Source organism: Semicossyphus pulcher, unplaced genomic scaffold, assembly GCF_022749685.1.
Source record: "Semicossyphus pulcher isolate SPU_LCO1_2020_fin unplaced genomic scaffold, fSemPul1.0.p SCAF_22, whole genome shotgun sequence".
NCBI lineage: Eukaryota > Metazoa > Chordata > Actinopteri > Labriformes > Labridae > Semicossyphus > Semicossyphus pulcher.
The window spans coordinates 1822811-1837239 of NW_027211696.1; positions in this window are offsets into that span (position 1 = coordinate 1822811).

Consider the following 14429-nt stretch of genomic DNA (forward strand, 5'->3'; position numbering starts at 1 on the left):
TAAGATGGCGCAAGACCATTAAGACACTTAAAAACTAATAAAATAACCTTAAAATCGATCCTGAAACACACGGGGAGCCAATGCAGCAACTTTAAAACTGGTGTAATGTGCTCCCGCCCTCTGGTCTAAGTCAGTACACGTGCGGCAGAGTTTTGTAGCAATTGTAAGTTTGAGATAGTCTTTTTGGGAAGACCAGAGAGCAGGGCATTACAATAGTCTAAACGACAAGAGATAAAAGCATGCATCAGCACCTCTGTGTTAGCCTGAGAAAGAAACGGGCGGACTCTGGCAATATTCTTAAGATGATAAAAACCTGTTTTTGTTACGTTTTTAATGTGCGGGATAAAAGTGAGCTCAGAGTCAAAAATGATGCCCAGATTCTTTACGTATTGTGATGGTTTAAAATCCTGCAGTTTTGGTAAAAGTTTCTCTCTCTTGCCTTCTGGACCAATGATTAAAACTTCTGACATGTCTCCACCTGTCTCCTTCTTAAGAGCCTAGATAACATTCTGAAAATCCAAATTAATAATTACACACCAATATCCTTGCTTTTATTGACTATTGTGCAAAAACAGATTGAATCAAACTAAGAGCGCTGAGACTAATATTCCATCTCAGCATGATCTGATAATAATTTAATAATAATAATAATTTATGTTTGTCTGTGTCTATTTATGTTTGTCTGTAACTAACCCAATCACGGTGTGGAAGGTTTGTGTGGGATGAGATATAGCTGCAAATGGCTATAGTGTTGGACTTCCTTCTGCTTTTCTACTTGAGAGGGAAAGAGCAGAGAGAGTTAAATGGTGGAGCTGTTGAAGGGTTTTAGTAAGTGAAATTAAAGAAATATAGTCAAGTGGGTGTGTGAGGCAGAGACTGTACTCTGTGCATGTGAAAAGATAAGGCTGAGAGGGAGTGTTTAATACAGTAACCGTGGCTCTTGTGTGCGTGCATGAAGTTGTATTGTGAGCCCATTGTGTTGTTTAACTATTTTGTTGCGTCTAGATGTATGTTACAGAATGTAATCTTACTATAAGAGTGCAGTATACTTGTGTTTAAAGGTTTGTTTGAGGTTTGAGGTCCAAACAAACAGAAGAGTGAGTTTTTGGTGGAAGAGATAAATGAGATTGGCTTCGCCAGGTGTAACGTCTGTGAAGTGATACGGGGTCAGTGTGGTGTAAGGAATCTCAGGGCGCCATCTTTGTTTGTGATTAGTCTAGAATAGTGCGTGTTGAAAAATCCTATGTAAAAAATATGTGAAAAAACTGCTGTAAAAAAGTGCTTAGTACCAGAATTTGTAATATTTTAAAGTGTTTGATTAAATAAAAGAAAAATATAGGGAGAGAGAGAGTGAGTAAAACTGTGAGTGCAGGTTAAGGGAGGGGGAGATAACGAGAGCACTTCTGCCGTGAGGAGTCAGGGCGAAAGGTGGAGGCCGTGTTTCTGGGCCCAGTAGTCATGGGGGAGTAAAAGCAGCTCTCCCTGTAGACACAGAGAACAATGGGAGAATTGTGTGTGAAGAATATAAGTGAGTTATATAGGTAGAATAAAGTGAAAACAAGGATAGAAAAGTAGAAAGCTAGGATAATAAAAATAAATAATAATAAAGTAACGCAATTTATGCTAGTAATAATACAAATGTGATAATAAAGAATGTAGTATCTGTTCACTCGCTGCCTACTTGTCCCAGTACAGAATGAGCACTAAGCTTTTTCAAACAAACACAGAGTACGACTGTATATACAAGAGTATAAAATATTGATATAAATACTATTAATGGTGAAGGAAATAGTAGTGAAGGAGAAATCATTACACTAGAACACTGGAGTGAAGCAGGAGACAGATGAATAGACGTACACTTTGATTTAAACATTGTATAAATTAAGGAGGATGAGGAGCACCAGCAGAGAGCACGGCTGACAAATCTGAAGCTTTGGCAGATCAAAGTTTGGTGATTAAACTTAAAGACAAAGAGTGGAGTAGGAGAGGAGTAAAATAAGATATACTGAGTGTTGGTTTGTTACAACGCCCTTCAGTGTGCCACACATATGGTAATTAAAGTGTGTAAAAGTGAGACAACTAATGTGTTACCTAATTTTACAATTATTGTACTTTGATAATACAAAAGTAGTTTTGAAGCCCAGATTTAAGTGTGATTAGAGTATTACAACATACAAAATGGCCATAAATCTGAATTCACTTAAGCAAAATGTTGAAGTGGTTTCTATGTTTCTAAACTTGCAGAGTGTTGGAGCAGCTGTGCAACAACCCCAAAAACTGGAGCAACCATCCCTTTGAATGCTGCACTCTGGGTACATGACGGGTTTGAGAAGTAAGATGGCTGTGAACCTGTGATTTTGTGTTACTATCAGCCCCCAAAAAAGGACAGGGGGGAAGCAGGCAAGTGTAAATACTGCAAGCTAAACACGTTTCCAATAAAAACACCCAAGACAGGAGTGAAGGTTCAAGTGGTTTAGTGGAAGCTTTCTTTGTGAAACTGTGACAGATACAGAAACAAAGAGAAAGAAATTAATATCTGTATGACAATGAAATTACACTGAATTGAACTGAATGCATGTTTAACGTAAATCTTCACCAGTAATAATGTAATATAATGTACACATAAGACAAGTTACCATGTAATAAAAAATAGCTAGTGCTAATAGTGACTACGGAATGCAGTAAGCTTTAAATGGGCACTGACTAACATGTGCTTTGCTAGCATGAACAATGTGTTCAGTTAAACATGTGAAAATAATGATACCCATAAATAATCATTACAATTAACAAAGAAATATCTAATAGTAGCTATACTCACAGATTGTTCCAAATCAAGGACAGAATAAGGATGGATGTGGATGTAACTATATATCTCTCCACTTCTGAGGTCCTGATCAAAATGGCTGCTCTGCACTATCTCCAGAGGTTTAAATAGCCTTCCCTGAGTTAACCAGTAGGTGTCACTAGAAACACTCTAACATATACTGGGGCCAGAACATTTCTTAACGGCCTGAAGAAGGAGAAGCAGAAAACAAAATTTACAATTCGATTAGAGAAAACATAAGTTTAGAAAAATAACTGGAGAATATAATATAATTATAAGAATAAAGACAAAAAAATTAGAATTATAGCAGTACTAAGAAAAAGGAGAGAGAGGATCAGGAAAGGCAATGGAGTCTGAAGGTGAGGAAAAATAACAATTAAAAGCATTTATGTCAGAGGCTTAAAATGTGAAAACAAACAGCAGAGAGAAGGGAAATTAAACGTAGGGAAGAAGAAAAGGCAGAAACGCGCACAGACAAAGCATACGTTTGTTTTATTAACACAGAAACACTAATACATTTTATCCTTTCTGAGTGTCTTGTCATGCAGTCAAGACAACTGTGATGAAGACAGGCGTCAATCATGATCTGGTGATGAGATCTTATGTGATTTTTATAACATCACTCCCAGACAGTTTGAAAGTCTCCAGATTACCAGCAGAGTTTCAGACAGTGCAGTAGAGCCCTTGTGAAGTCCTGTATGTGTATGAATGGCAGTTACTAAACAGTACCTACAATAAACTATAAAATTACCTCACCAACATCCACATTTATGCAACCACATGCATTACATTACATAGTGTATGTGTCACACAAAAGAGATGAATGATATGAGAAATGTTTGTATGACAGTACGTCAGGTCTAGAAAGTATTTATGTAAGTTATTAGACTCACAAGTTGCAGCCCCTGCCAAACTCTCTCCTAAGCAAACTGTTATTAATGACTCACTTATCTGCAGTCCCACCAAAGAGCAATGTGAAAAACACTGTTGCAGTTTAACAGCAGGTCCCAACGTAAGAAAATACATGTTACAATTTTGCCAATCAAACATAAAATATTTAAGCAGGTAGTTATGTGAGGACGAGGCTAAATTCCCCATAATAGAAGCTGAAGTCAAAAGCTCAGAAAAAACCACAAACAGTAGGACAAGCAGTGGATTTATGATTAAAACAGTGTGAAGATCCCTGAGTAAAACAGCAGGTCTCACTAACAATGCAGCTCGGTTACAGTGAACTGAAGCAGCAGTAGAGCCTACAAGGCTAAAAGGGAGACTTGCCATCTGCCCCAACACTGGGTAACTCATATTATCCCAAACCATTCTATCTTTTATTTATGTTTCAGAGAGATTAGGATATATAGACAGACATTTTCTTACTTTAGTACTAGACAATGTTGAAGCAAGGCTGTCACCCAGTAAACAGGGTTTGGTAGCAGCAATTTGTGCAGTTAAAGTTCATCTTAATTCATACTGTGGCAGCCACTAATTTTGTACACATTAGCTACATGCATCCACTCGCCCATGATTGGTTTACACACGAACCAGGAAAACTAACAATGAAGTAGTATCTTCTGCTCCTGAATTTGATTCCCAGCGATGCAGCACTTTGAATCTTATGTAGTTGGCTGCAGATGGAGCTCTCCGAGACTGTGACTATGATAAGAAAATCAAGTTTGACAGTTTTTACATTGTTTTTAGATGGTCTTTCTTGACGCCACAGAATGATAATGTTTCTTCTTTTTTACAAAAGTCCAAAGGATGATTACTCAACCATGCTCTATACGGTTATAAGAACTAAAAGCTTTAATAGGAATACGCAAATTGATTTAAGAGAAGAAGATGTTATATAATGACTAGGCGTATGCATTTGGAGTTTGTAATATTTATGGTATGAGACATCTCCTCTGTGCTGTTTACCCGGCTGCTCTGTGTGATGCTTTGTACCCTGCTGTGCCTGGTATCTGTCTTCAGGGCTGCAGACCTGGTGGCAGGCCAGTCAGCAAGATGGGGCATACCCTGGCCAGGTATGCCTCATACACAGAGTTGGGGGGTGTTTTGACAGAGGCAACATTTTGAAGCAAATGCGGTTTGCTTATTAGAGATGGAACACCAGTATTTTTGCAAAGAAAACACTGTTTGAAGCAGTTGTATCTTTAATTTAGGTGTTGTGTGCTGCAGTTAGTTAGGTGCATGGCTTCGACCATTGCGCAAGGGGGGAGATGAGATATTTTAGCAGCCATGAAATTAATGAATTGTTATGAATTAGCATCGACAGGGATATCAGGCAGGAGCAAGGGTTTCCATTCCAGGCCCGAGTGCCACCAGAGGGCTTGCACCAGGGATTCCAGGCCAGATGAAGGCCATGAAGGACCGATCCAAGGCAACCATGGGACGGGGTGGCTCTCAAATTCAGATTTCAGGTGGAATTTTATTTGATTTCAGATTTCAGTTTTTTCACGACAGGGCCGGGGAGGTTCTCAAATTCAGATTTCAGGTGGAATTTTATTCGATTTCAGACTTCAGTTTTTGACCCCGATTTTTAACGACAAGGATGGTTCTCAAATTCAGATTTCAGGTCAATTTCAGACTTCAGTTTTTGACAGTGATTTTTCACGACAGGGCCGGGGTGGTTCTCAAATTCAGATTTCAGGTCAAATTTAGACTTCAGTTTCTTACCCCGATTTTTCACGACAGGACCGCGGTGTTTCTCAAATTTAGATTTCAGGTCGATTTCAGACATCAGTTTTTTAACCCGATTTTTCACGACAGCGCCGGGGGTGGTTCTCAAATTCAGATTTCAGGTCGATTTCTGACTTCAGTTTTTGATCTTGAATTTTCACGACAGGGCTGGGGTGGTTCTCAAATTCAGATTTCAGGTGGAATTTTATTTGATTTCAGACTTCAGTTTTTAACCCCGATTTGAAACGACGGGGCTGGGGTGGTTCTCAAATTCAGATTTCAGGTCAATTTCAGACATCAGTTTTTTAACCCGATTTTTCACGACAGGGCCGGGGTGGTTCTCAAATTCAGAATTCAGTTCAACTTCAGACTTCAGTTTTTGACAGTGATTTTTCACGACAAGGCCAGGGGTGGTTCTTGAATTCAGATTTCCGGTCGATTTCTGACTTCCGTTTTTGATCCCGAATTTTCACGACAGGGCCGGGGTGGTTCTCAAATTCAGATTTCAGGTGGAATTTTATTCGATTTCAGGCTTCAGTTTTTTACCCCGATTTTTCACGACGGTGGTTCTCAAATTCAGATTTTGTGTGGAATTTTATTCGATTTCATAATTCAGTTTTTGACCCTGATTTTTCACGACAGGGCCGGGGGGTGGTTCTCAAATTCAGATTTCAGGTCTATTTCAGACTTCAGTTTTTGACAGTGATTTTTCACGACAGGGCCGGGGGTGGTTCTCAAATTCAGATTTCAGTTCAATTTCAGACTTTAGTTTTTGACCCCGATTTTTCACGACAGGGCCTGGGTGGTTCTCAATTTCAGATTTCAGGTGGAATTTTATTCGATTTCAGACTTCAGTTTTTGACCCCAATTTCACACGACAGGGCTGGAATGGTTCTCAAATTCAGATTTCAGGTCAATTTCAGATCTAAGTTTTTGACAGTGATTTTTCGCGACAGGGCCAGTGTGGTTCTCAAATTCAGATTTCAGGTGGAATCTTATTCGAATTCAGACTTCACTTTTTGACAGTGATTTTTCACGTCAGGGCCGGTTTGGGTCTCAAATTCAGATTTCAGGTGGAATTTTATCCGATTTTAGACTTCAGTTTTTTACCCCGATTTCACACGACAGGGCTGGGGTGGTTCTCAAATTCAGATTTCAGGTCGATTTCAGACATCAGTTTTTTAACCCGATTTTTCACGACAGCGCTGGGGGTGGTTCTCAAATTCAGATTTCAGGTCTATTTCAGACATCAGTTTTTTAACAAGATTTTTCCCGACAGGGCCGGGGGTGGTTTTCAAATTCAAATTTAAGGTGGAATTTTATTCGATATCAGACTTCAGTTTTTTTAACCGATTTTTCACGACAGGTCTGGGGTGGTTCTCAAATTCAGATTTCAGGTCAATTTCAGACTTCAGTTTTTGATCTTGAATTTTCACGACAGGTCCGGGGTGGTTCACAAATTCAGATTTCAGGTGGAATTTTATTCGATTTCAGACTTCAGTTTTTGACCCCGATTTTTCACGACGTGGCCGGTGTGGTTCTCAAATTTAGATTTCAGGTCTATTTCTGAGTTCAGTTTTTGATCTTGAATTTTCACGACAGGTCCAGGGTGGTTCTCAAATTCAGATTTCAGGTGGAATTTTATCCGATTCCAGACATCAGTTTTTTAAACCAATTCGTCACGACAGGGCCGGGGTGGTTCTCAATTTCAGATTTCAGGTGGAATTTTATTTGATTTCAGATTTCAGTTTTTGACCCCGATATTTCACGACAGGGCCGGGGTGGTTCTCAAATTCAGATTTCAGGTCAATTTCAGACTTCAGTTTTTGACAGTGATTTTTCACGACAAGTCCGGGGTGGTTCTCAAATTCAGATTTCAGGTGGAATTTTATTCGATTGCAGACTTCAGTTTTTGACCCCGATTTCACACGACAGGGCTGGGATGGTTCTCAAATTCAGATTTCAGGTCAATTTCAGATCTAAGTTTTTGACAGTGATTTTTCACGACAGGGCCGGTGTGGTTCTCAAATTCAGATTTCAGGTGGAATTTTATTCGAATTCAGACTTCACTTTTTGACAGTGATTTTTCACGTCAGGGCTGGGGTGGTTCTCAAATTCAGATTTCAGGTGGAATTTTATTCGATTTAAGACTTCAGTTTTTGACCCTGATTTCACACGACAGGGCTGGGGTGGTTCTCAAATTCAGATTTCAGGTCAATTTCAGACTTCAGTTTTTGACAGTGATTTCACACGACAGGGCTGGGGTGGTTCTCAAATTCAGATTTCAGGTCAATTTCATACTTCAGTCTTTGACCCTGTTTTTTCACGACAGGGCCGGGATAGTTCTCAAATTCAGATTTCAGGTGGAATTTCATTCGATTTCAGACATCAGTTTTTTAACCCGATTTTTCACGACAGGGCCGGGATGGGTCTCAAATTCAGATTTCAGGTCAATTTCAGACTTCAGTTTTTGACCCCGATTTCACACGACAGGGCTGGGGTGGTTCTCAAATTCAGATTTCAGGTCAATTTCAGACTTCAGTTTTTGACAGTGATTTGTCACGACAGGGCCGGTGTGGTTCTCAAATTCAGATTTCAGGTGGAATTTTATTCGAATTCAGACTTCACTTTTTGACAGTGATTTTTCACGTCAGGGCTGGGGTGGTTCTCAAATTCAGATTTCAGGTGGAATTTTATTCGATTTAAGACTTCAGTTTTTGACCCTGATTTCACACGACAGGGCTGGGGTGGTTCTCAAATTCAGATTTCAGGTCAATTTCAGACTTCAGTTTTTGACAGTGATTTCACACGACAGGGCTGGGGTGGTTCTCAAATTCAGATTTCAGGTCAATTTCATACTTCAGTCTTTGACCCTGTTTTTTCACGACAGGGCCGGGATAGTTCTCAAATTCAGATTTCAGGTGGAATTTCATTCGATTTCAGACATCAGTTTTTTAACCCGATTTTTCACGACAGGGCCGGGATGGGTCTCAAATTCAGATTTCAGGTCAATTTCAGACTTCAGTTTTTGACCCCGATTTCACACGACAGGGCTGGGGTGGTTCTCAAATTCAGATTTCAGGTCAATTTCAGACTTCAGTTTTTGACAGTGATTTGTCACGACAGGGCCGGGGTGGTTCTCAAATTTAGATTTCATTTGATTTCAGACATCAGTTTTTTAACCCAATTTTTAACGACAGCGCCGGGGGTGGTTCTCAAATTCAGATTTCAGGTCTATTTCAGACTTCAGTTTTTGACCCTGATTCCTCACGACAGGGCCGGGGTGGTTCTCAAATTCAGATTCCAGGCGGAATTTCATAGGATTTCAGACTTGAGTTTTTGAGCCTGATTCCTCACGACAGGGCCGGGGTGGTTCTCAAATTCAGATTCCAGATCGATTTCAGACTGCAGTTTTTTACCCGATTTCGCACGACAGGGACCGGGTGGTTCTCAAATTCAGATTTCAGGTGGAATTTTATTCGATTTCAGGCTTCAGTTTTTTACCCCGATTTTTCACGACAGGGCCAAGGCAGTTCAAAACTTCAGATTTCAGGTGGAATTTCATTCGATTCCAAACATCAGTTTTTTAACCCGATTTTTCACGACAGGGCCGGGATGGTTCTCAAATTCAGATTACAGGTGGAATTTTATTCGATTGCAGGCTTCAGTTTTTGACCCCGGTTTCTCACGACAGGGCCGGGGTGGTTCTCAAATTCAGATTTCAGGTCTATTTCAGACTTCAGTTTTTGATCTTGAATTTTCACGACAGGGCCAGGGTGGTTCTCAAATTCAGATTTAAGGTGGAATTTAATTGATTTCAGACTTCAGTTTTTGACCCCGATTTTTCACGACATGGCCGGGGTGGTTCTCAAATTCAGATTTCAGGTCAATTTCAGACTTCAGTTTATGACAGTGATTTTTAAAGAAAAGGCCGCGTGGTTCTCAAATTCAGAATTCAGGTCGATTTCAGACTTCAGTTTTTGACAGTGATTTTTCACGACAGGGCCGGGTCGCTCTCATAATCAGATTTCAGGTGGAATTTCATTTGATTTCAGACATCAGTTTTTTCACCCGATTTCACACGACAGGGCTGGGGTGGTTCTCAAATTCAGATTTAAGGTGGAATTTTATTCGATTTCAGACTTCAGTTTTTGACCCCGATATTTCACGACAGGGCCGGGGTGGTTCTCAAATTCAGATTTCAGGTCAATTTCAGACTTCAGTTTTTGACCCCGATATTTCATGACAGGGCCGGGGTGGTTCTCAAATTCAGATTTCAGGTGGAATTTTATTCGATTTAAGACTCCAGTTTTTGACCCTGATTTCACACGACAGGGCTGGGGTGGTTCTCAAATTCAGATTTCAGGTCAATTTCAGACTTCAGTTTTTGACTCCGATTTTTCACGACAGGGCCAAGGCAGTTCAAAACTTCAGATTTCAGGTGGAATTTCATTCGATTCCAAACATCAGTTTTTTAACCCGATTTTTCACGACAGGGTCGGGGTGGTTCTCAAATTCAGATTTCAGGTCGATTTCAGACTTCAGTTTTTCACCCCGATTTCACACGACAGGGCTGGGGTGGTTCTCAAATTCAGATTTCAGGTCAATTTCAGACTTCAGTTTTTTACCCCGATTTCTCACGACAGGGCTGGGGTGGTTCTCAAATTCAGATTTCAGGTCGATTTCAGACTTCAGTTTTTGATCTTCAATTTTCACGACAGGTCCGGGGTGGTTCTCAAATTCAGATTTCAGGTGGAATTTTATTGATTTCAGACTTCAGCTTTTGACCCCGATTTTTCACGACAGGGCCGGGGTGGCTCTCAAATTCAGATTTCAGGTGGAACTTTATTTGATTTCAGATTTCAGTTTTTTCACGACAGGGCCGGGGTGGTTCTCAATTCAGATGTAAGGTGGAATTTTATTCGATTTCAGACATCAGTTTTTTAACCCGATTTTTCACGACAGGGCCGGGGTGGTTCTCAAATTCAGATTTCAGGTTAATTTCAGACTTCAGTTTCTTACCCCGATTTTTCAAGACAGGACCGCGGTGTTTCTCAAATTTAGATTTCAGGTCGATTTCAGACATCAGTTTTTTATCCCGATTTTTCACGACAGCGCCTGGGGTGGTTCTCACATTCAGATTTCAGGTGGAATTTTATTTGATTTTCAGATTTCAGTTTTCGACCCCGATTTTTCACGACAGGGCTGGGGTAGTTCTCAAAATCAGATTTCAGGTCTATTTCAGACATCAGTTTTTTAACCCGATTTTTCACGACAAGGGCCGGGGTGGTTCTCAAATTCAGATTTCAGGTCGATTTCTGACTTCAGTTTTTGACAGTGATTTTTCGCGACAGGGCCGGGATGGGTATCAAATTCAGATTTCAGGTGGAATTTTATTCAATTTCAGACTTCAGACTTTGATCTTGAATTTTCACGACAGGGACCGGGTGGTTCTCAAATTTAGATTTCAGGTCGATTTCAGACATCAGTTTTTTATCCCGATTTTTCACGACAGCGCCTGGGGTGGTTCTCACATTCAGATTTAAGGTGGAATTTTATTTGATTTTCAGATTTCAGTTTTCGACCCCGATTTTTCACGACAGGGCTGGGGTAGTTCTCAAAATCAGATTTCAGGTCTATTTCAGACATCAGTTTTTTAACCCGATTTTTCACGACAAGGGCCGGGGTGGTTCTCAAATTCAGATTTCAGGTGGAATTTTATTCGATTTCAGACTTCAGTTTTTGACCCCGATATTTCACTACAGGGGTGGTTCTCAAATTCAGATTTCAGGTCAATTTCAGACTTCAAGTTATGACAGTGATTTTTCACGACAGGGCCGGGATGGGGCTCAAATTCAGATTTCAGGTGGAATTTTATTCAATTCCAGACTTCAGTTTTTGACCCCGATTTTTCACGACAGGGCCAAGGCAGTTCAAAACTTCAGATTTCAGGTGGAATTTCATTCGATTCCAAACATCAGTTTTTTAACCCGATTTTTCACGACAGGGCCGGGATGGTTCTCAAATTCAGATTACAGGTGGAATTTTATTCGATTGCAGGCTTCAGTTTTTGACCCCGGTTTCTCACGACAGGGCCGGGGTGGTTCTCAAATTCAGATTTCAGGTCAATTTCAGACTTCAATTTATGACAGTGATTTTTCACGACAGGGCCGGGGTGGTTCTCAAATTCAGATTTCAGGTTAATTTCAGACTTCAGTTTCTTACCCCGATTTTTCACGACAGGACCGCGGTGTTTCTCAAATTTAGATTTCAGGTCGATTTCAGACATCAGTTTTTTCACCCGATTTTTCACGACAGCGCTGGGGGTGGTTCTCAAATTCAGATTTAAGGTGGAATTTTATTTTATTTTCAGATTTCAGTTTTTGACCCCGATTTTTCACGACAGGGCTGGGGTAGTTCTCAAATTCAGATTTCAGGTGGAATTTTATTCGATTTCAGACTTCAGTTTTTGACCCCGATTTTTCATGATGGGGCCGGGGTGGTTCTCAAATTCAGATTTCAGGTCGATTTCAGACTTCAGTTTTTTACCCGATTTCTCACGACAGGGACCGGGTGGTTCTCAAATTCAGATTTCAGGTCAATTTCAGACTTCAATTTATGACAGTGATTTTTCACGACAGGGCTGGGGTAGTTCTCAAAATCAGATTTCAGGTGGAATTTTATTCGATTTCAGACTTCAGTTTTCGACCCCGATATTTCACGACAGGGCTGGGGTGGTTCTCAAATTCAGATTTCAGGTGGAATTTTATTCGCTTTCACACATCAGTTTTTTAACCTGATTTTTCACGACAGGGCCGGGGTGGTTCTCAAATTCTGATTTCAGGTGGAATTTTATTCGCTTTCAGACATCAGTTTTTGAACCTGATTTTTCACGACAGGGCCGGGGTGGTTCTCAAATTCAGATTTCAGGTGGAATTTTATTCAATTCAAGACTTCAGTTTTTGACCCTGATTTCACACGACAGGGCTGGGGTGGTTCTCAAATTCAGATTTCAGGTCAATTTCAGACTTCAGTTTTTTACCCCGATTTCTCACGACAGGGCCGGGGTGGTTCTCAAATTCAGATTTCAGGTGGAATTTTATTCGATTTAAGACTTCAGTTTTTGACCCTGATTTCACACGACAGGGTTGGGGTGGTTCTCAAATTCAGATTTCAGGTCGATTTCAGACTTCAGTTTTTGACCCGATTTTTCACGACAGGTCCGGGGTGGTTCTCAAATTCAGATTTCAGGTCAATTTCAGACTTCAGTTTTTGACCCTGATTTCACACGACAGGGCTGGGGTGGTTCTCAAATTCAGATTTCAGGTCAATTTCAGACTTCAGTTTTTTACCCCGATTTCTCACGACAGGGCCAGGGTGGTTCTCAAATTCAGATTTCAGGTGGAATTTTATTCGATTTAAGACTTCAGTTTTTGACCCTGATTTCACACGACAGGGCTGGGGTGGTTCTCAAATTCAGATTTCAGGTCGATTTCAGACTTCAGTTTTTGATCTTCAATTTTCACGACAGGGCCGGGGTGGTTCTCAAATTCAGATTTCAGGTGGAATTTTATTCGATTTAAGACTCCAGTTTTTGACCCTGATTTCACACGACAGGGCTGGGGTGGTTCTCAAATTCAGATTTCAGGTCAATTTCAGACTTCAGTTTTTGACCCCGATTTTTCACGACAGGGCCAAGGCAGTTCAAAACTTCAGATTTCAGGTGGAATTTCATTCGATTCCAAACATCAGTTTTTTAACCCGATTTTTCACGACAGGGCCGGGGTGGTTCTCAAATTCAGATTTCAGGTCAATTTCAGACTTCAGTTTTTGACAGTGATTTTTCACGACAAGTCCGGGGTGGTTCTCAAATTCAGATTTCAGGTGGAATTTTATTCGATTGCAGACTTCAGTTTTTGACCCCGATTTCACACGACAGGGCTGGGATGGTTCTCAAATTCAGATTTCAGGTCAATTTCAGACTTCAGTTTTTCATCCCGATTTTTCACGACAGCGCCTCGGGTGGTTCTCACATTCAGATTTAAGGTGGAATTTTATTTGATTTTCAGATTTCAGTTTTTTAACCCGATTTTTCACGACAAGGGCCGGGGTGGTTCTCAAATTCAGATTTCAGGTCGATTTCAGACTTCAGTTTTTTACCCCGATTTCTCACGACAGGGCCAGGGTGGTTCTCAAATTCAGATTTCAGGTGAAATTTTATTCGATTTAAGACTTCAGTTTTTGACCCTGATTTCACACGACAGGGCTGGGGTGGTTCTCAAATTCAGATTTCAGGTCGATTTCAGACTTCAGTTTTTGATCTTCAATTTTCACGACAGGGCCGGGGTGGTTCTCAAATTCAGATTTCAGGTGGAATTTTATTGATTTCAGACTTCAGTTTTTGACCCCGATTTTTCACGACAGGTGGCTCTCAAATTCAGATTTCAGGTCAATTTCAGACTTCAGTTTCTTACCCCGATTTTTCACGACAGGACCGCGGCGTTTCTCAAATTTAGATTTCAGGTCGATTTCAGACAACAGTTTTTTGACCCGATTTTTCACAACAAGGGCCGGGGTGGTTCTCAAATTCAGATTTCAGGTCGATTTCTGACTTCAGTTTTTGACAGTGATTTTTCACGACAATTCCGGGATGGGTCTCAAATTCAGATTTCAGGTGGAATTTTATTCAATCTCAGACTTCAGATTTTGATCTTGAATTTTCACGACAGGGACCGGGTGGTTCTCAAATTCAGATTTCAGGTGGAATTTTATTCGATTTCAGACTTCAGTTTTTGACCCCGATATTTCACTACAGGGGTGGTTCTCAAATTCAGATTTCAGGTCAATTTCAGACTTCAAGTTATGACAGTGATTTTTCACGACAGGGCCGGGATGGGTCTCAAATTCAGATTTCAGGTGGAATTTTATT